We start from the raw sequence: 22316 nt of genomic DNA, 5'->3' as shown, positions 1-22316 counted from the left end.
GGTTTTAAGAACCTAAAACATCCTAGGTACTCCTAGGGAGCCCTTTTCACAATTGTTGTAAGGTAGGTTGGTATTTGTGAAAATTATTTGTGCAAACATGATTGTGGAGATGAGATAAAAATGTACAAATTATTTACAATTTTTGTGTTTGAATGGATAAACCCATTGCCTACGTACCATCTTAAAAAAGATTAGGATCAAAACCTCGTAGTTCGGGGTAAAAATCTCAAAACAAGTTGGTGAATTGATTGGTCCAAAAGCCTTAAGGTATTTTGTTATCCAAGGGAGAAAACTCAACCTAAAACCACAAATCCACCATGTGAGGATAGCTTCAACATGCTAGTGAGGGGTTAACCCTATAATAAGCATGGAACGCTCATTGTCCATCACTAAGGATATAGGTGAGTATTATATCTACCTCAAGGATAACTCAAACCTAATAGCTAATGGTTAGGAAAAAGTTTTATGATAAGAAGTGGCCATTGAAATCACAAAAACATTTGAATGAGTTATATTTACCAATGAAAAGTATTTACAAAATATGGTCAAAGTTGACTTAAAGATTCAATTCAAAATAAGTGTTATGAAAAGAAAGTTTGAAAATCAAAAGCATAATGCTTTGGTTTCTAATGTTTGAAAACAAATGTTAATGTTTGCACAAAATTTTTGGCTTGGGTTAGAGTGGAGGGAAGAAGAAGAATGGCTAAGTCCTAAACATACAAGAGATGAAGGAGAAGAAATAAGACCACAAATGGAGTTCCCTTCTTGATATCATATTGATGATCCAAGTAGCTTCCATCCTTTGGAATAAGCAAGCAAATAAGCCAATACCCAAGCAATCAATTAATCAAATAAGCTCTTAGGTATCTTCCAATGGCTCTTGTATCTCTCATTTAGATGCGCATGACAATGGTTCTTCAATTTGGCTCAAAATGGGAATCCCTTGCACAAAAGCACACACATCAAAAAGTTCTATAATGCAAATAAAAGAATGGACAAGAGTGAGTTTAGAGATTAGGTCCTTCCAATTCATCTCCAACATTAAGGCCTTTTTACTCCATTTTTGCATAGGGAATGTCCTAGAATCTAAGTCCTTTTGTCCATTTGGCATTTGGTTCACAACAATCAAAACAAGACACAAGCATAATAATTTGTACACAATTATGTGCTCAAATGAGCAAAAGGCAAATTGCATTAACATAAACATGTGCTCAAATGAGCAAAGGGCAAAAGCAAATGAATAATATGTACAAGAATGGTAAATTGCATAAATGTAAAGTGCAAGAATTAAATTTTAATGGTTAATGGTTAGTGTTAGTGTGCCATAAGGCAATTTAGCGCTATGTTAAGCAATCGTAAGTGGACTAATGTAGTAGTCACACCTATCTGAGGCCGGTCAATAAAATATAGGCAACAAACACAAGTTAGAGATCTTGATTAGTGAATCAAGCTCCTACAACTTGCCATGCCAAAAGAAGATGAGAAATGATCTTGTATTGATTTAGGTTCTTTGCTTGATTAGGAAGCAACATATCCTTAATGCAAAGCCATTCACTTGATCTATGATCAAGATAAATTAGATTTGAATCAAGGAAGGTTAAACCTCCCATACATCAAGGCTAACCACCAATCTTTAACTCATTGATCAAAAAAGAAAAAGAGATGAAGAAGGAGATGAATAAGAATGAACATTAATGGAAATTCAAATGAAGTAATCAACATACATTGACCAAGGATAGATGAAATCAAGGTCAAATGTTAGTAAACAGAAGCAAAATGAAGCTTAGAAGTCAAGAAACAAATAAAATATTTTTGGTATTTTTCAAAATTAAAATAATACTTGAATTCAAATACACAATTAAAGGTCAAACTTCAAATCCATTTCAAATCAGCTTTGAAAAGTCCAAATGGATCATCCTAAGTTCAACAAGGTCAAACAAAGTTTGACACAAAATTTCAGCATTTTTAGAAACCAGAAACTATTTTTAATCAATTAAAAATGCATAAAAATAACCTAATTGAATTAAAATCTCAAATAAATCTCAAATCAATTAACAAATTGATGAGAATATTTTTCATAGATCCATCATCATTCAAAGAGGTTGAGAAAATATTTTTGTATTTTTTGAATATCAAAAACTATTTAAAATGAATTAAAAATAACCTGAAAATAGAAAATTCATAAAAAATATTAAAAATCATTTTAAGAAACTAGAAATTAAAAGAGAAATAATGCAATTGGTCTCACATTTTTTGGACTAATAATGAATGAGATATGATTTTTTGAAATGAAATGGAATAAAAGAAATAAAATGAAAATAAAAATCAGAAATAAAAAATAGGAAAAACGTGAGGCGTTGGATATAAGCTCATTAATTAAGCTGACGCATCCAACGGTTCCCAGGCGCGCATCCACCAAACACGCTAGTCAATGCAAAACATGCAGCCATTAAAAAGTCATAAGAATGGAGAGACCAGATTAGATCTGGGAAATAAATCCAACGGCCATGGTTTGATCTAGCAACCAGACGGTGATGTACACCACCGTCTTCTCTGGCGAGGCCAGAGATTCCGGCGAGAGTTGCAGAAAATAAACCTTCACCAAATGAGGCGATCTATACAGCAATGGAAAGCTGGGGTGATGTACATCACCCCTGTGCCATCTATTTTCACTTTAGATCTCCATTGTAAGAGAAATCAGAGGTTGAAAATTATGGTGTTCAATTGAAACTTAATGGATTTGCAAAATTCAAAGCACAAATCAATTGCCTCTGATGAAAGGAATTCAGCCAACCCAATAAATGCAAGAAAACAACAATAATCAAGGAGTTTCGAAAAAGAAAAGTTTGGATATCCACCTCTGAAATGTGGATCTAGAAGGCGCGAATTCTCTTAGCTATTGCTTGTAGTGTGATCTAGGGATGAAGATGAAGCAAGGTCAAGAAATTATGAGTCTGAAAATCAACCAATGAAGTTGAAATTCAGATCTGAAAATTTGAAAAGAAAGTGAGAATTCCTTTAAGTGAGGCTATGGAGGGAGTTGTTCAACATAACAGGCGCCTTCAGGTTGCTCAATTGTGAAGCCTAGCACTCCTATTTATAGCAATTGGCAAGGCAATGCATGAGCAAAGTGTGTGCATGAATGAAGAGGGCCTCCATGCATGGGCCTGTACAGGCGCATGGAGGGCCCAATTCTCATTGCAAATGAATGCTGGTATCACATTTAGGTGAAATGGACGTGCAGAAATGATGTCATGAGCTTGTGCAATGAGTTTGAATTAAGTTTTCAAAAATGTACCAAAATTTTATCCTCTTCGAAAATGCCACTTCCAAAAATAGAACATGGCCTTATTGGTAATGGTTGGAAAGCTCTTGGCATAAGGATCAATTGTTATGTTGGGAAAAACTTCATTTGGAATTGGGAAATGGGTGAAAATTGATCATAAAGTGCAAGGTGCAAAACATGTGTATGTGAAAATTTCCAAAATTGGCCAACTTCAAGCCCTTCTGTTTCAATGAGGAAAGCTCCAAATGACAAAACCTTAAACATAAAAGTTGTAGATATTTTAAAGATAATCAATTTGTACTCAAATTTTGAATCATTTGGATTTTTGATGATAAAGTTATGGGCACTTAAAGTTGGACTTTTTCATATTTCAATGCCTTTGGTCCAAAGTGACCTATAATGTTTTGCATTATCACATGTATTTATTTTAGGATTATGAAAATTTGTTCAACATAAAAAATGAAGTAGACATATTAAACTTTCCAATTCATTTGATCCCACCTTAAAATCATGAAAAATGAATGAGTTATGTTCTTGGGAAGTTGACCTAAAATTAGGGTTTCAGTCAAAATGACCAATAATGTTTTGAAATGGATGATGATCTTACAAGCTTCAAATCAATTTTTGATGAACATAAAAGTTGTTCATATGGTTCTTAAGAACATATTTTATCTTGGGGTCATCTCCATTTGACAAACATATCAAAAGTTAGGTCTCAGTGTACTTCAAAATAGTTAGATGAATTGACTCATCAACTTCTCAAGTTCATGCCTCAAATATTGATGAATTGATGACTGAGGACACTCAAATAAGCTCAAATATGCATTAAATGATGAGTGGAATAACTTCCCTTGATTGTATTTGATCATGGGTTGAGGTTGCTTCATGAGCAAGGCATAGTTGATGAATAGTTGAATTAGGGTTTCCTTGGGAAACAAGCCTCAAACCCTTTGGTTTGCTTTGATCAAATTGAAAAATTGAGATACTTAGAAGGAATACATTATGATTGAGAGATTTGGGGAACCACTGTCATGCTTGCTTTCACCTTCACCTGGCCATATCAATGAGCATAGGGTCTCCTAGGAGCCTCAGATCTTATGATTGCTCAAGCTACAAAACAAAAGATGTTAGTGACATATTTTTGTGCTTTTGGTTAGTAAACAAAATAAGAAAAGCACTAATATACAATTCAAGCATGCTTGGTGGTCTCAAACCAACTCACAAGTCCCACCCAAAGGTCCAAATGTATCTATACAAAAGGTAATACTTTGTGGGGCTATATGTCCACAAAAGAAAAGAAATCAGAAGAAACTGAAAATCCACATGAGTAATACACTCATGAATGGAGTAGAGACTCTGAGGACTCAAATAGGGAGGAAAGGGAATAAAATGTGTGAGCAGGTCACGACTTAAGACTTGCTGAGAGACACGAATAGATTCCATGAAAATAAATCAATGGAAAGACAAGAGCTGACGCAAAGATGCATGTATTGGGGAATATGCCAATACAGCAGAACTATCCATCAAGGATACTTCGGATAAAAATCCGGACTCAGGCTGGGAGAATGTCCAAAGAGGACTCAGCTAAGGAAACAAACGGGGTATTACCGGTTACTGGGTAATAAGCTCAAAGAGACATGTGATCCAAACACCGGTATAATGGTGAGAGAACAACACGCTCGGGGAGAATGAATATCTAAGACCGGTATAAAGGTGAGAGATATCAAACATCCACAACATCTGAGGAAGACCTAGAAGTTATATTTCAACTCAGGAAATCTGACTCCACAAGGGACAAAAAGTCATAATAGGGACCAGAAAGGAAGGAACATCAGGGATACCGGTTACTGGGCATATAATAGGTGACCAACCATGGCGTGAATTGGGGAATATTCCCAAAACTCTCATCATCCGAAAGGAGGGCTAAAAAAGCAAGCTCGATTATAGGATGGACATTTGATTCCGTAGGGAAATACGAATCTTACTCGACTGGGGAAGAAAAAGACTCCGACTGAAGAGCGCATGAGATATATTATCTATTATCGTCAGAACGTAGATAACATACTCGCATGGAAGATTATCCACAACCGGTTACTGGGTTAATAACGGATAGATCAACCGAAAAGAAAGGACATTGGGATACCGAATACTGAGTATAAAAATGATGACCAATCGGGGGGAGAAACGATCATTACCAGCAAAAGGGGTAAATGAAAGATGACTCGTCGGGATACATTGCTTTGTCAGAATAATCATCCGAGAGATATATCACTAGTTATTGGGAGATATACTCAAAAGGATGAAGGAATATCAATATCGAATATTGGATAAAGATAACCAACAAGAAGGGGATTACGTCTACTGGTTATTGGGTAGAAAACCAACGAAGTAGGACTTACAACTACCGGATACTGGGCAGAAGGCCAGACAACTCCGCCCAGGAAAAGATGGACAATTACTGGTTACTGAGCAATCATTCATCTAAACTACGGGGAAGTGCAGGGAAAATAACAAGAGGAAATCAATCTAGGAACAAACTAGAGAGACATAATGAAACAAGACTTAACCCTATGAGGATGTAACTCAGGGGAGAAGTTCTATCCCAATACATATTTTTGGGAGGAAACTGAAATAACAATCATCCACGAGGATATAACTCAGTGGGGAATATGGAAGAAAGGATAGACACTTTATGCCTATGGGGCTGACTCTATATGGAGAGATCAGACACAAACATCTGTTTGGGGAAAAATATATCACCAAATAGCAGGAAATAACAACCAAAGATATATGGCAAAGAATGCAGCATGAATATCTGAATGTTGAGAACATGCATGTATATGTATGGTTTATGTATGATGAATGCTGACAAACAGACATATCTAACACAACCAGGTCCCAAGATCAAAATGGACAAACATCCGGTACTACATCTCAAAAGATAAAGCTAGGCCCACTGGGGAGGCTCCCAATCTGATGGGGGCAACAGATACCAGGAAATAATGATCTCTGCAGGGGAAAGAGAACCAGTCACTTCGCTAGGAATGAATCAACACATCTTCCTCATAAGTTCCAACGCCAATCTGAAGTCAGGCAAAGTCTTGGCTGGGGAACTGAACATGGATATGATCCATCGTAGAAGCAATTCTGCCGGAGAAATTATCCAGGGGAAGGATGAAACTCTATGGGAAACAACCGTCGATCAAAAAGTTTCGAAACCAACACATTTCCTTGCACTGCTGGATAAATCCTCTCTGCCGAGGAGAAGAGAAACATCACTCCACTGGGGATGGAAAGATAAACATTTTCATCACCCACTCTGCTTAGAAGAAATCAATAAACGGGCTCTGATCAGACAATTCCGATGGGGAAACACTACTGGAGATCAATGTAGACGAGTCCACAAGGGATAAGCTACAAACCAAATGTTAAGAATTCCACTCATACTGGGGATTTCCTGTTCACTTCACGGGAGAATTCCAATCTGAATGAGGGAATACCAACCTCCTTGAAAAGATAGCATGTCAATTTACCAATTCATAAGGGATTTTAGGTCAATCCACACAAGGTATGACAACCATATAATTGATAACATAAATGCTAAATCCAGCCTCAATTGGGAGCTAGACAACTGAACCCAAACTTCCAGACTCTATGGGGATTTGGTAATGCCTAATTTTCTTCTGCGCTCGCGAAGGAGACAACCTGAAAGATAATGAAAGGGATACAAGTATGCTAGGAATATGACCAACATGTCATGCCCTTTTGGAGATCATACTATCCTTGGGAGAGCACTGAAGGCGTACCAACTATCCTTTTTCATTGTGAATGTTCACTTTGTTTAAAAACAATTTTATGAAGATTTTATTTATTTAAAACAATGATATTTATCAATCAAAACATGCAAGATATTTGTTGAACAGAAACAAATAAGAGTGCGAAGAATCGGGTAAAGGCTCAAACTTATTTGATGGAATGGTAGTCTGCAAATGGCAAGACTCCATGGATCTTTACAAATTTGAAATTGGTGATATATATTGGAAAAGGGCTTCATTGAACATAATTACCATTTCTCCACCAACCCTGAATCCAATGTATTTGAAGCTTCAGTTGACGATGACTGAGCGAGAATCTTTGACAGAAGACAACTTGTAGAACACAGTCTTGTCAGGATGCAGTTACTTGCCAAATCCCTAATTTTTGCCTAGATTTCCCCAAGCTGGGGTACTCAATCTAGCGGGCTATATATTCATTTTTTATGTCTCTAACTTTTGCCTGGATCGCCCTTTCGGGTTTTCAATCCACCGAGACGTTCATTTTTTGCCTAAGCCGCCCTTTCGGGTTTTCAACTTAGCGAGTTATTCTGTTTTTCTTTTAGGCGAAGTATTTCTTGACTGCATCTGAATTCACAGGACGAGTGAAATCCTCCCCATCCATAGTTGTAAGTATCAAAGCACCGCCTGAAAAGGCTCTCTTAACAACATATGGACCTTCATAGTTTGGAGTCCACTTGCCCCTGGAATCGGGCGCGAAAGACAAAACTTTCTTGAGCACGAGGTCACCTTCTCGGAACACACGAGGCTTGACCTTCTTATCAAAAGCTTTCTTCATTCTCTGCTGATATAACTGACCATGGCACATGGCAGTCAATCTCTTCTCTTCTATCAGATTCAGTTGGTCATAACGACTTTGGATCTATTCAGCATCAGTCAACTTGGCTTCCATCAAGACTCTTATTGATGGGATCTCCACCTCTACTAGGAGCACAACCTCCATGCCATATACAAGGGAGAAAGGGGTTGCCCCTGTCGAAGTGCAGACAGATGTACGATAGCCATGCAAGGAAAATGGAAGCATCTCATGCCAATCTTTGTATGTAACAATCATCTTCTGGATAATCTTCTTGATGTTCTTGTTAGCAGCTTCAACAGCCCCATTCATCTTGGGTCTATAAGGAGAAGAATTATGATGCGCAATCTTGAACTCACTACACAGTTCTTTCATCATCTTGTTGTTCAAGTTAGATCCATTATCAGTAATGATCTTGTCTGGCACACCATAACGACATATAAGTTGATTCTTGATAAACTTCACAACCACCTTCCTGGTCACGTTTTCATACGATGCCGCTTCAACCCACTTGGTGAAGTAATCAATTGCTACGAGAATAAATCTGTGACCGTTGGACGCTTTTGGCTCTATCATGCAAATCATGTCAATTCCCCATATATAGAAAGGCCATGGTGATGAAATAACATTCAAAAGTGTCGGGGGAATATGAATCTTATCTGCATAAATCTGATACTTGTGACATTTCTTAACATATTTGCAACAATCAGATTCCATTGTCAGCCAATAGTAACATGCTCTTAACATCTTGCTTGCCATGGCATATCCATTGGAATGAGTACCAAATGAACCCTCATGGACTTCGATCATCAACAAGTCTGCTTCGTATCTATCCATGCATCTGAGCAAAACCATGTCAAAATTCCTCTTATAAAGCACATCGCCGTTGAGATAGAAACTGCCAGATAATCTCCTCAAGGTCTTCTTATCTTTCACAGATGCCCCAGGCGGATAAATCTGACTTTGGAGAAAACACTTGATGTCATAATACCATGGCTTATCATCTTTCACTTCTTCAACTGCAAATATATGAGCTGGTCTATCCAAGCGCATCACAGTGATATTGGGAACCTCATTCCAGAGTCTCACCATGATCATCAAAGCAAGTGTAGCAAGTGCATCTGCCATCCGATTCTCATCTCGAGGAATATGATGGAAGTCAACCTCAGTAAAGAACGTTGAAATGCTCCTCGCATAATCTCTATATGGGATGAGGCCAGACTGATTTGTCTCTCATTCACCCTTAATCTAATTAACAACAAGGGCCGAATCACCATAAACATCAAGATGCTTGATCCTAAGATCAATACACTCTTCCAATCCCATGATACATGCATCATATTCCGCCATATTGTTCGTGCATTTGAAAGTTAGCCTTACTGTAAAAGGAAAATGTGTGCCCTGAGGAGTAATAATCATTGCCCCAATACCATTTCCATATTGATTAACAACGCCATCAAACACCATGCTCCATCGGGAACCAGGCTCTGGCCCTTCATCGAGCGTAGACTCATCACAATCTTTCATTTTCAAATACTGAATCTCCTCGTCTGGGAAGTCGTACTGAACTGACTGATAATCCTCAATTGGTTGATGTGCCAAGTGGTCAGCCAAGATACTACCTTTAATAGCTTTCTGAGCTCGATACTCAATATCATACTCAGACAACAACATCTGCCAACGGGTAATCCTCCCAGTTAAAGCAGGCTTCTCAAAGATATACTTGATTGGATCCATTTTGGATATCAACCAAGTCGTATGATTCAACATATACTGGCGTAAGCGCTTAGCGGCCCAAGCCAGAGCATAGCATGTCTTCTCAAGCATCGAGTATCGAGACTCACAATCAGTGAACTTCTTACTCAGGTAGTAGATGGCATATTCTTTCTTCCCTGATTCGTCTTGCTGACCAAGGTCAAAACCCATTGAGTCTTCAAGAACTGTCAGATACATAATTAAGGGTCTCCCTTCCACAGGCGGAGACAGAATCGGAGGCTGGACAGATACTCTTTAATACTGTCAAAGGCCTTCTGGCAATCCTCGGTCCAATCATGACGCTGATCTTTCTGGAGGAGCTTGAATATAGGCGCACATGTGGCAGTCATGTAGGATATAAATCTGGAAATATAATTCAAGCGGCCAAGAAAACCTCGGACTTGCTTCTTAGTTTTGGGCGCAAGCATCTCTTGTATTGCTTTGACCTTGGCAGGATCAACTTCAATACCTTTCTCACTGACAATAAAGCCCAATAACTTGCCGGAACGGACTCCAAATGTACACTTGTTAGGATTCAGACGAAGCTTATACTTCCTTAATCGCTGAAAAAGCTTCAACAAGTGCTCAACATGTTCAACTTCCGTTCTTGACTTTGCAATCATATCATCAACATACACCTCAATCTCCTTGTGCATCATATCATGAAACAAGGTAGTCATAGATCATTGATACGTGGCTCCGACGTTCTTCAAACCGAAGGGCATCACTCGATAACAGAATGTTCCCCAAGGTGTGATGAATGTTGTCTTCTCCATATCCTTGGGTGCCATTTTAATCTGATTATATCCAGAAAATCCGTCCATAAACAAGAAGACATTGAAATTTGGATGTATTATCTACCAACATATTAATATGTGGTAGAGGAAAATCATCTTTTGGACTAGCTTTATTCAAGTCTCTATAGTCCACACACAATCGCACTTTTCCATCTTTTTTAGGCACGGGCACAATATTGGCCACCCATTGAGGATATGTAGAAGTCACCAGAAACCCTGCATCAATTTGCTTCTGAACTTATTCTTTAATCTTCACTGCCATATCAGAATGAGTTCTTCTGAGCTTCTGCTTCACAGGCACACACTCAGGCTTCAACGATAGGAAATGTTGCACGATATCAGTATCCAGACCAGGCATGTCTTCATATGACCAGGCAAAGACGTTGACGTATTCTCGGAGCAACTCAATCAACCCCTTCTTCACAGATTCTTCAAGGAGTGCCCCAATCTTCACTTCTCGCACACAAAGCTCAGACCCCAAGTTGACTGTTTCCAGATTCTCAAGATGTGGCTGAATGATCTTCTCTTCGTGCTCAAGTAGACGGGTGATCTCGTCAGGAATCTCTTCAACATCATCTTCTTCGGCCTCAAATACAGGGAACTCAAAGTTGGGATATGGTGTTGGATCATTATGTTCAATGGGTTTGATCAACCTGCATAATGATTTTGGATATAAAAGAGATTTTAGAATTCAAACAAGGCAAATCATTATGCAGATGAAAAGATTGATTTTATTCTATTTTAAAGGTTTTATGTGATCACCAATTTCATGCAAAAAGCAAAAAGTGAAAATAATTGGAAAAACAAACATTTAACATGAATTTACTGAATGAAAATATCATTGTATTTATGAGTCAACAATGTCATCAATCCTCCTTTTGGCATGGGAGGAGGGTTTTTAAACAAACAATGAACATTACGTTGACTTATGGACAACTGTTGGAACATGAATAACGACCCAGTTATTGAAGACTCCTCTAGGGATGACAAAGTTTCCAGAATCCTCCTCTGCATTCTCTTCCACAATAGTAGCAGTTTCCTCTTCTTGGACGGTGTGGATGAACCCACCACTCTGAAACAACCCACGCTTGTTGAAAGTGCACGAAGAATACCCTATGCCAGCCCGGGATTTATTGTCTTCCATCTTTATCATTTGTCCCAAACCAGTAGTTGTGCCATGCTCAATGGCCAACTTAGCATCATTGTAGGACGCAAATGAAGAAGTTCCTTTCTTAGAAGGCTCGGCAATAGATAAAGCTTAGAACGGCGTCCCAACTTCATCCTCAGCGTCTATATAAGAAAAGGAAGACAAATGGCTAACCAGGAGAGCCTTCTCTCCCCCTACCACCACCAGCTTTTTGTTCTTGACAAATTTCAATTTCTGGTGTAAGGTGGATGTCACGGCGCCTGCCTCGTTAATCCATGGTCTGCCCAATAGACAACTATATGATAGGTGGATATCCATGACCTGAAAAGTGATCTGGAAATCACTTGGTCCAATCTTGACCGGGAGTTCAACCTCACCAATCACCGTTTTGTGGGATCCATCAAAAGCTTTTACTACCACTCTACTCTGCCTCATGAGAGGCCCCTGGTATGACAATCTAGCCATAGTGGATTTTGGCAACACATTCAGTGATGATCCAGTGTCTACCAACACATTAGACATGGCATCATCCTTGCAGCTCGTAGATATGTGAAGTTCCAAATTGTGGTCTCTTCCCTCCTCAGGGTGATCATCATCACAAAAACTCAGATTGTTATAAGCAGTAATGTTTGCAACAATATTATCGAATTGTTCTATTGTGACGTCATGGTCTACGTACGCCACATCCAACACCTTCTGTAGAGCTTCACGGTATAGTTCTGAATTCATTAGCAAAGATAGCACATAGATCTTTGATGGCGTTTGTAGAAGTTGATCTACAGCATTGTATTCACTCCTCTTGATGAGCCTCAGCATCTCATCATAGTCTTCTTTCATTGTGCCATTCTGGCCAGCAGAGACAGGAGTTCTTACAGCGGTGGCATGTTTATTAGCAACAAGTGCCGTATTCGGAGCAACAACAGGATTTCCAACCGGACGGACAGCGCTATCAGCAATATCAACCCTTCTGATGTCAGCTTGGGGTTTCGGCGGAGCCGAGAAAACACGACAACTACGGGTCAGGCCGCTGACATCAGCAATATTAACAACAGAGGTAGAGGGCAGGGGCACCTCCTTCCCATCTTCCAATGCCACAACATTGTAACGATAGGGGACAGCCTTATCAGAAGAATATGGCACAGGGCCAGCTGGTTTAATTATCAAAGAGGGAGAAGCCTTCTATTTGCTGCCATCATATCAGATGACAACAGGCTCTGGGATCCAAAACACTGGTGATATCACATTGACTTCATCATCCCCATCGCGATTTTGAAGTATTTCAATTACACCTTCATCCATCATTTCTTGGATGTCTTTTCGAACTTGACGACATCCCCTCTGATTGACAATGCAGACACGACATCTGTCATGGTCGTGTTCATAGTGACTGCATTCACATAACAGTCTGTGCATCTTGACCAATAATTGTCGAATATGGCTGACATATTTGACCTTATATTTACCAGGGCAGCCCTGGGCCATGTTGACAACAGATTTCCCATGCTCGGGCAATGGGTTCTTCTTGACGTTGGGACCTACGTCCTCGAAACACAATATACCGCTCCTCACAAGGTCTTGAACCTTGGTCTTCAGCGGGTAACAGTTTTCCACGTCATGTCCGGGGGCACCGGAATGATAAACACAATGTAGCTCGAGCTTATACCACCACTGAGGGTTGGTAGGTATAGCCGGTGGGTCGCGTGGAGTGATCAGTTTCCTCTCTATCAAAGAGGGATATGGCTCTGCGTAGGTCATGGGAATAGGATCGAAAGTGACCCTTTTCCTCTCATAGCTGGTACTGGTCTGATTATTGTTTTGAGGCTGGTAGGCCTGTTGTTGAGGACGGTGTTGTTGTTGTTGATATTGTTGATGTTGTTGTTGTTGGTTATTATTATGCTGATAGTGTTGGTTTTCTCTGAAAACAGGTGCTATGTGAGCCACCTGATGCTGATTACCGGCGGGACGCACGGTCTTCCTCCTCACAGAGGGTCTTCTGGGTTTGACATGAGAGGTCACAACATGTGCCTCACCATCTTTCTTCTTTCCAAACGCCCCATATTGTTTGGCAGAAGAGCCTTCTTCTCTAGTCAGGCGCCCTTCCCTGACTCCTTCCTCCAGACGCATCCCCATGTTTACCATCTCGGTGAAATCAGAAGGAGCGTTGGCAATCATCCGCTCATAATAAAACGAGCTCAAGGTCTTCAAGAAGATCTTGGTCATTTCTTTTTCTTCAAGCGGAGGCACAATCTGTGCAGCTAGTTCTCGCCACCTCTGGGCGTACTCCTTAAAAGTTTCCTTGTCCTTCTGGGACATGGCTCTCAATTGATCCCTATCGGGAGCCATGTCCATGTTATATTTGTATTGCTTGACGAAAGCTTCGCCAAGGTCATTGAAGGATCGGATGTTCGCGCTGTCCAAACCCATGTACCATCTCAGGGCGGCACCGGACAGGCTGTCCTGGAAATAATGAATGAGGAGCTGATCATTGTCGATCTGAGTCGACATCTTCCTTGCATACATAACCAAGTGGATGAGAGGGCAAGTATTTCCCTTGTATTTTTCAAACTCATGTACTTTGAACTTTACAGGGATTTTGACATTTGGAACTAGGCAGAGTTCAGCAGCAGACTTGCCAAAGAGGTCATTTCCTCTGAGAGTTTTGAGTTCCTTGCGGAGCTCAAAAAACTGATCGTTCATTGCATCCATCTTTTCATACACGTATGGGCCCTCAGACGGCTCAGAGTGGTAGATGGTGTCGTCTACTCTTGGCATAGTATGCACGACCGGAGGTGGAACGGCGAGGACCAGGCTAGATGCCGACAGAGAAACAAACGTGGGGGCGAGACCTTCAGGAACAAAATTTGTGGGCATCCCCCAGGGAAACCCGACTAGCATAGCAGTGGGCGCGAAGTGGGCGCTAGCAGCAGGCTTTGTTGAAGAGGCAATCTTAGAGTTGACTGTCCTCTAGGGAGGAGTTGAAGGTGTTGGAGTAGACTGGCTTTGGGCGGCCATGAAAGACTCCATTAGGGCAGTTAATCTGGCCACTTCTTCCTTCAGCTCTTTGTTCTCTTGCTCTAAATGATCCATCAGTCTTGAAATGTTGGCTCTGGTGTAGTACCGGTGAGTCAGCTTGTCTTCAAAATAAATGAAGAACATAGAGTTAGACCATTGAACAAGAAGCCTGGAGCAAAACCTGCTTGTGCACATGATGCATGCAATGCTTGTGCATATGATTTATTTTATTTATCAGAGGAACTTTAGAGTCTTATTTGCAGATATTGAAAATATTAATTTTTTAGGACATATATGGAAACATCACATCAATAATATCTGGAAAATATTTTTACACCAAAGGAGTACAGTCTTGGTAACCAAATGATACAATACAAGAGAGAAGGAAAATGAACATCCTATGGAACCCTAGAAACAATCGTCTAAAGCTCTGGAGACCGGAAGATAAGCTGCACGAAGCCTCTTCACCTCTCTCTCGTAGGCTGCTTCCATATCTGCCTTCTCTTTGGCGAGTCGATCGTAATTCCTCTTCCAGAACTTGGAAGATTGAGGAAGAAGAGAAGTCACCACATCATCAGGCTCATCGATAACCTGATGCTCAAGAAACTCTATCAAAGCATCCTTATCTCTAAGCTGCTGAAGTAGTTCTTCTCGTTCACGGATCCAAGCATACGAACGGTCTTCGTCTCTCAACTCCTCTACTCCTTGGTCAGGGAGGGTTGAAGGCCTAGCCATAACTAAAGGTGTAGGTCTCGGATACTCATAAGGCATAAGGTACTTAGAAGTTCTCCTCCTCACCCACAAGGTATAGGGTTCCAAAGCAATACAGTTCTTCGGACCAAGCTCTTTCCTTCCCTTCCTATGGATCTTGCGCCAAGCGCGAACCATCCTGTCCTTCAAGCCTTGGGGATCTTTACCCTCTTGAAAGAATACACCTTCTAACAGAATGTTATTAGGTTTATCCTTTAGGGGGAACCCAAGCTGACGACGTGCCAAAATAGGGTTGTAGTTAATCCCACCACATGTACCAAGAAGAGGCACATTGGAGAATTCACCACAAGAATCGATAATCTGCACACCATCATACACGCGGTTGTACCAAAAGATATCATCATTAGTGAGAGACATAAGCCTCGTGGACCACCGTAGACATCCTTTGTTCTCCTTGAAGGCGACCGTCTGCGGCAAGTGCGAAATAAACCACTTGTACAACATAGGCAAATAGCACACAATGGTACCACCACCCTTTTCATTCCTCATATGCAAAGAGAAATAAGTGTCACCCAACAGAGTTGGAACAGGATTAAGAGTAGAGAAAATCCTAATAGCGTTCACATCCACAAACTTGTCGATGTTGGGTAATAACACTAGCCCATAGATGAGAAGTACAAATATAGCCTCAAAGGCGTCCTCACTCATGGCCTTCCCATACAAAGTAGCTTGAGCAATGAGGAACTCAGAATGGAGACCTTGAATTCCACCTTTGGTAGTCATATGAGCACCAGCCAGAGATTCATCTATATGCAACATATCAACAATCTCTTAAGAAGTAGGAACTCTCTCTAAGCCACTGAACGGCAACTGATCTAGGATAGGTATACCCACAAGATAGGCATACTCCTCAAGCATGGGCAAAAGCTGGAAATCCGGGAATGTGAAGCAACGGTACAAGGGATCATAGAACTGCACCAATACACTCATCAGACCTTCATCCACCTGAGTAGCCAGAATAGATAGAAGCTTCCCATGACGAGCCTTGAACTCCAAGGGATCTAATACATAGGATGTCAAATTCCTTAACTCTTTCAAGTCGGGTTGTCTGAAACTGTACTTCTTTGTATTCCTTATTTGTCTATCCATGTCTGAAAATTTGCAAATAGACCTCTTAAGTTCCTTGAAAATTTTCTCATTATTGATGATATGGATGCAAATGGGTGCATGGATGCATGGATGCAACAATCACACTCAAGGATCAAGCAAAGCACACCACACAAAGGTCATGGGATGGATCAAGTCATCCTTAATATCAATCATCCATTTTGGTGGATTACGGTTTACACCTTATCAACACCCAAGTTCCATTGATATTAAGGATAAACAAGAACGGATCAACCATGAATCAAGGGTTTGTTGCAAGTCACGAGTATGGAGTCTTGGTTAAGAACCACCCAAAGGGAGTGTACTAAGGTTAAACTTGACAATCATGTTCTACAAGAGGTTCCCATAGTCATCATCCCATCTTTTGGATATTATCGGATAAACGACTACTCGTATTCTAAAAATATTCTCAAGAGAGACTCTTATGAGTGTAGTATCGCGTAACAATCGTATCAAATCTTACAATTGAACGACCTTCGCACTACATCCTAAAAAAATAGGCCAAGATGGGCTTGGTAAACTAAGGTCCTTGGCTTCTAAGGTCTATATTGAAAAGAGTAATGCCTAACCACGACTACTCGTGTGACATTATTGATCCCAACATGACCTCCACCAAGTGAATGGGCTTGCAAGTCAACTTGCTAAGGAATAACTCCACACAAGTTGACAAGACTATGTCATTCTCCTATCCTAAGTTCACTCGAGTTCGGGTATAGAACTCATCTCACTAAGATCACCAAGCATACAAGGAATTAATATATCAAGCAATTCAATCATTACATACAATATAGTAATCCCAAATTGCACAAAAAATATGTCACAAAATAATATACAATACAATACAACAAAATGTGAAAAGTAGGTAAAATCCACTAGGCAAATATTCCCCAGCAGAGTCGCCATTTTTCTGTAGCGGGGTATTCGTTACCTTTAGATTTATTAACTAAATCCAAAGTAAACCATACAAGTCGAGTCGCCATCGCACTTCTATTTATGCAAAGGAATGGTTAGAAAGCGAATAAAAATCGAGAAGTTTTATCAAATCAAAAACTAATAAAAATGTCAGAGATCGGGGTAAGGGGGTTGGTTATGCAATGGGAAGGTTTTAAGCACCTAAAACATCCTAGGTACTCCTAGGGAGCCCTTTTCACAATTGTTGTAAGGTAGGTTGGTATTTGTGAAAATTATTTGTGCAAACATGATTGGGGAGATGAGAGAAGAATGTACAAATTATTTACAATTTTTGTGTTTGAATGGATAAACTCGTTGCCTACGTACCATCTTAAAAAAGATTAGGATCAAAACCTCGTAGTTCGGGGTAAAAATCTCAAAACAAGTTGGTGAATTGATTGGTCCAAAAGCCTTAAGGTCTTTTGTTATCCAAGGGAGAAAACTCAACTTAAAACCACAAATCCACCATGTAAGGATATCTTCAACATGCTAGTGAGGGGTTATTCCTATAATAAGCATGGAAGGCTCATTGTCCATCACTAAGGATATAGGTGAGTATTATATCTACCTCAAGGATAACTCAAACCTAATAGCTAATGGTTAGGAAAAAGTTTTATGATAAGAAGTGGCCATTGAAACCACAAAAACATTTGAATGAGTTATATTTACCAATGAAAAATATTTATAAAATATGGTCAAAGTTGACTTAAAGATTCAATTCAAAATAATTGTTATGAAAAGAAAGTTTGAAAATCAAAAGCATAATGCTTAGGTTTCTAATGTTTGAAAACAAATGTTAATGTTTGCACAAAAGTTTTGGCTTGGGTTAGAGTGGAGGGAAGAAGAAGAATGGCTAAGTCCTAAACATACAAGAGATGAAGGAGAAGAAATAAGACCACAAATGGAGTTCCCTTCTTGAGATCATATTGACGATCCAAGTAGCTCCCATCCTTTGGAGTAAGCAAGCAAATAAGCCAATACCCAAGCAATCAATCAGTCAAATAAGCTCTTAGGGATCTTCTAATGGCTCTTGTATCTCTCATTTAGATGCGCATGACAATGGTTCTTCAATTTGGCTCAAAATAGGAATCCCTTGCACAAAAGCACACACATCAAAAAGTTCTATAATGCAAACAAAAGAATGGACAAGAGTGAGTTTAGAGATTAGGTCCTTCCAATTCATCTCCAACATTAAGGCCTTTTTTACTCCATTTTTGCATAGGGAATGTCCTAGAATCTAAGTCCTTTTGTCCATTTGGCATTTGGTTCACAACAATCAAAACAAGACACAAGCATAATAATATGTACACAATTATGTGCTCAAGTGAGCAAAAGGCAAATTGCACTAACATAAACATATGCTCAAATGAGCAAAGGGCAAAAGCAAATGAATAATATGTACAAAATGGTAAATTACATAAATGTAAAGTGAAAGAATTAAATGTTAATGGTTAATGTTTAGTGTTAGTGTGCCATAAGGCAATTTAGCGCTATGTTAAGCAATCGTAAGTGGACTAATGTAGTAGTCACACCTATCTGAGGCCGGTCAATAAAATATAGGCAACAAACACAAGTTAGAGATCTTGATTAGTGAATCAAGCTCCTACAACTTGCCATGCCAAAAGAAGATGAGAAATGATCTTGTATTGATTTAGGTTCTTTGCTTGATTAGGAAGCAACCTATCCTTAATGCAAAGCCATTCACTTGATCTATGATCAAGATGAATTAGATTTGAATCAAGGAAGGTTAAACCTCCCATACATCAAGGCTAACCACCAATCTTTAACTCATTGATCAAAAAAGAAAAAGAGATGAAGAAGGAGATGAATAAGAATGAACATTAATGGAAATTCAAATGAAGTAATCAACATACATTGACCAAGGATAGATGAAATCAAGGTCAAACATTAGTAAACAGAAGCAAAATGAAGCTTAGAAGACAAGAAACAAATAAAATATTTTTGGTATTTTTCAAAATTAAAATAATACTTGAATTAAAATAAACAATTAAAGGTCAAACTTCAAATCCATTTCAAATCATCTTTGAAAAGTCCAAATGGATCATCCTAAGTTCAACAAGGTCAAACAAAGTTTGACACAAAATTTCAGCATTTTTAGAAACCAGAAACTATTTTTAATCAATTAAAAATGCATAAAAATAACCTAATTGAATTAAAATCTCAAATAAATCTCAAATCAATTAATAAATTGATGAGAATATTTTTCATAGATCCATCATCATTCAAAGAGGTTGAGAAAATATTTTTTTATTTTTTGAATATCAAAAACTATTTAAAATGAATTAAAAATAACTAGAAAAGAGAAAATTCATAAAGAATATCAAATGATAAAATAAAAAATATTAAAAATCATTTTTAGAAACTAGAAATTAAAAGAGAAATAATACAATTGGTCTCATATTTTTTGGACTAATAATGAATGAGATATGATTTTTTAAATGAAATGGAATAAAAGAAATAAAATGAAAATAAAAATCAGAAATAAAAAATAGGAAAAACGTGAGGCGTTGGATATAAGCTCATTAATTGAGCTGGCGCATCAAACGGTTCCCAAGCGCGCATCCACCAAACACGTTAGTCAATGCAAAGCATGCAGCCATTCAAAAGTCATAAGAATGGAGAGAACATATTAGATCTGGGAAATAAATCCAACGGCCATGGTTTGATCTGGCAACCAGACGGTGATGTACACCACCGTCTTCTCCGGCGAGGCCAGAGATTCCGGCGAAAGTTGCAGAAAATAAACCTTCACCAAATGAGGCGATCTATACAGCAACGGAAAGCTGGGGTGATGTACATCACCCTTGTGCCATCTATTTTCACTCTAGATCTCCATGGTAAGAGAAATCAGAGGTTGAAAATTATGGTGTTCAACTGAAACTTAATGGATTGGTAAAATTCAAAGCACCAATCAATTGCCTCTGATGAGAGGACTTCAACCAACCCAATAAATGCAAGAAAACAACAATAATCAAGGTGTTTCGAAGAAGAAAAGTTTGGATATCCACCTCTAAAATGTGGATCTAGAAGGCGCGAATTCTCTTAGCTATTGCTTGTAGTGTGATCCAGGGATGAAGATGAAGCAAGGTCAAGGAATTATGAGTCTGAAAATCAACCAATGAAGTTGAAATTCAGATTTGAAAGTTTGAAAAGAAAGTGAGAATTCCTTTAAGTGAGGCTATGGAGGGAGTTATGCAGCATAACAGGCGCCTTCAGGTTGCTCAATTGTGAAGCCTAGCACTCCTATTTATAGCAATTGGCAAGGCAATGCATGAGCAAAGTGTGTGCATGAATGAAGAGGGCCTCCATGCATGGGCCTGTACAGGCACATGGAGGGCCCAATTCTCATTGCAAATGAATGCTGGTATCACATTTCCGTGAAATGGACGTGTAGAAATGATGTCATGAGCTTGTGCAATGAGTTTGAATTAAGTTTCCAAAAATGTACCAAAATTTTATCCTCTTCGAAAATGCCACTTCCAAAAATAAAACATGGCCTTATGGGTAATGGTTGGAAATCTCTTGGCATGAGGATCAATTGTTATGTTTGGAAAAACTTCATTTGGAATTGGGAAATGGGTGAAAATTGATCATAAAGTGCAAGGTGCAAAACATGTGTATGTGAAACTTTCCAAAATGGGCCAACTTCAAGCCCTTCTGTTTCAATGAGGAAAGCTCCAAATGACAAAACCTTCAACATAAAAGTTGTAGATCTTTTCAAGAAAATCAATTTGGACTCAAATTTTGCATCATTTGGATTTTTGATGATAAAGTTATGAGCACTTGAAGTTGGACTTTTTCACATTTCAATGCCTTTGGTCCAAAGTGACCTATAATGTTTTGCATTATCACATGTATTTCTTTTAGGATTATGAAATTTTTTTCAATATAAAAAATTAAGTAGACATCTTAAACTTTCCAATTCATTTGATCCCACCTCAAAATCATGAAAAATGAATGTGTTATATTCTTTGAAAGTTGACCCAAAATTAGGGTTTCAGTCAAAATGACCTATAATGTTTTGAAATGGATGATGATCTTACAAACTTCAAATAAATTTTTAATGAAAATTAAAGTTGTTCATATGGTTCTTAAGAACAGTTTTTGTCTTGGGGTCATCTCCATTTGACAAACATATCAGAAGTTAGGTCTCAGTGTACTTCAAAATAGTCAGATGAATTGACTAATCAACTTCTCAAGTTCATTCCTCAAATATTGATGAATTGATGATTGAGGACACTTAAATAAGATAAAATATGCATGAAATGATGAGTTAAAGAACTTCGCTTGATTGTATTTGATCATGGGTTGAGGTTGCTTCATGAGCAAGGCACAGTTGATGAATAGTTAAATTAGGGTTTCCTTGGGAAACAAGCCTCAAACCCTTCGGTTTGCTTTGATCAAATTGACAAATTGAGATACTTGGGAGGCATACATGATGATTTATAGCTTTGGGGAACCATTGTTATGCTCGCTTTCACCTTCACCTGACCATATCAATGAGCATAGGGTCTCCTAGGAGTCTCAGATCTTATGATTGCTCAAGCTACAAAACAAAAGATGTTAGTGACATATTTTTGTGCTTTTGGTTAGTAAAAAAATAAGAAAAGCACTAATTTACAATTCAAGCATGCTTGGTGGTCTCAAACCAACTCATAAGTCCCACCCAAAGGTTATGGAGCCAGGATGCTATGATCCTTGAGGCAAGTGTAATGTACAATGATATGATGTCATGAGGGATCTTAGGGTCAAAATTAGGGTCTTACACCCTCAAAGTACCATTCTTTTTTATAACATGCATAATATTATCTAACCATTCGACATACCTGGTTGTGCGAAT

The sequence above is a fragment of the Lathyrus oleraceus genome, chromosome 1 (genome assembly GCF_024323335.1).
Source record: "Lathyrus oleraceus cultivar Zhongwan6 chromosome 1, CAAS_Psat_ZW6_1.0, whole genome shotgun sequence".
NCBI lineage: Eukaryota > Viridiplantae > Streptophyta > Magnoliopsida > Fabales > Fabaceae > Lathyrus > Lathyrus oleraceus.
Note: the sequence above shows the minus strand (reverse complement) of the source record.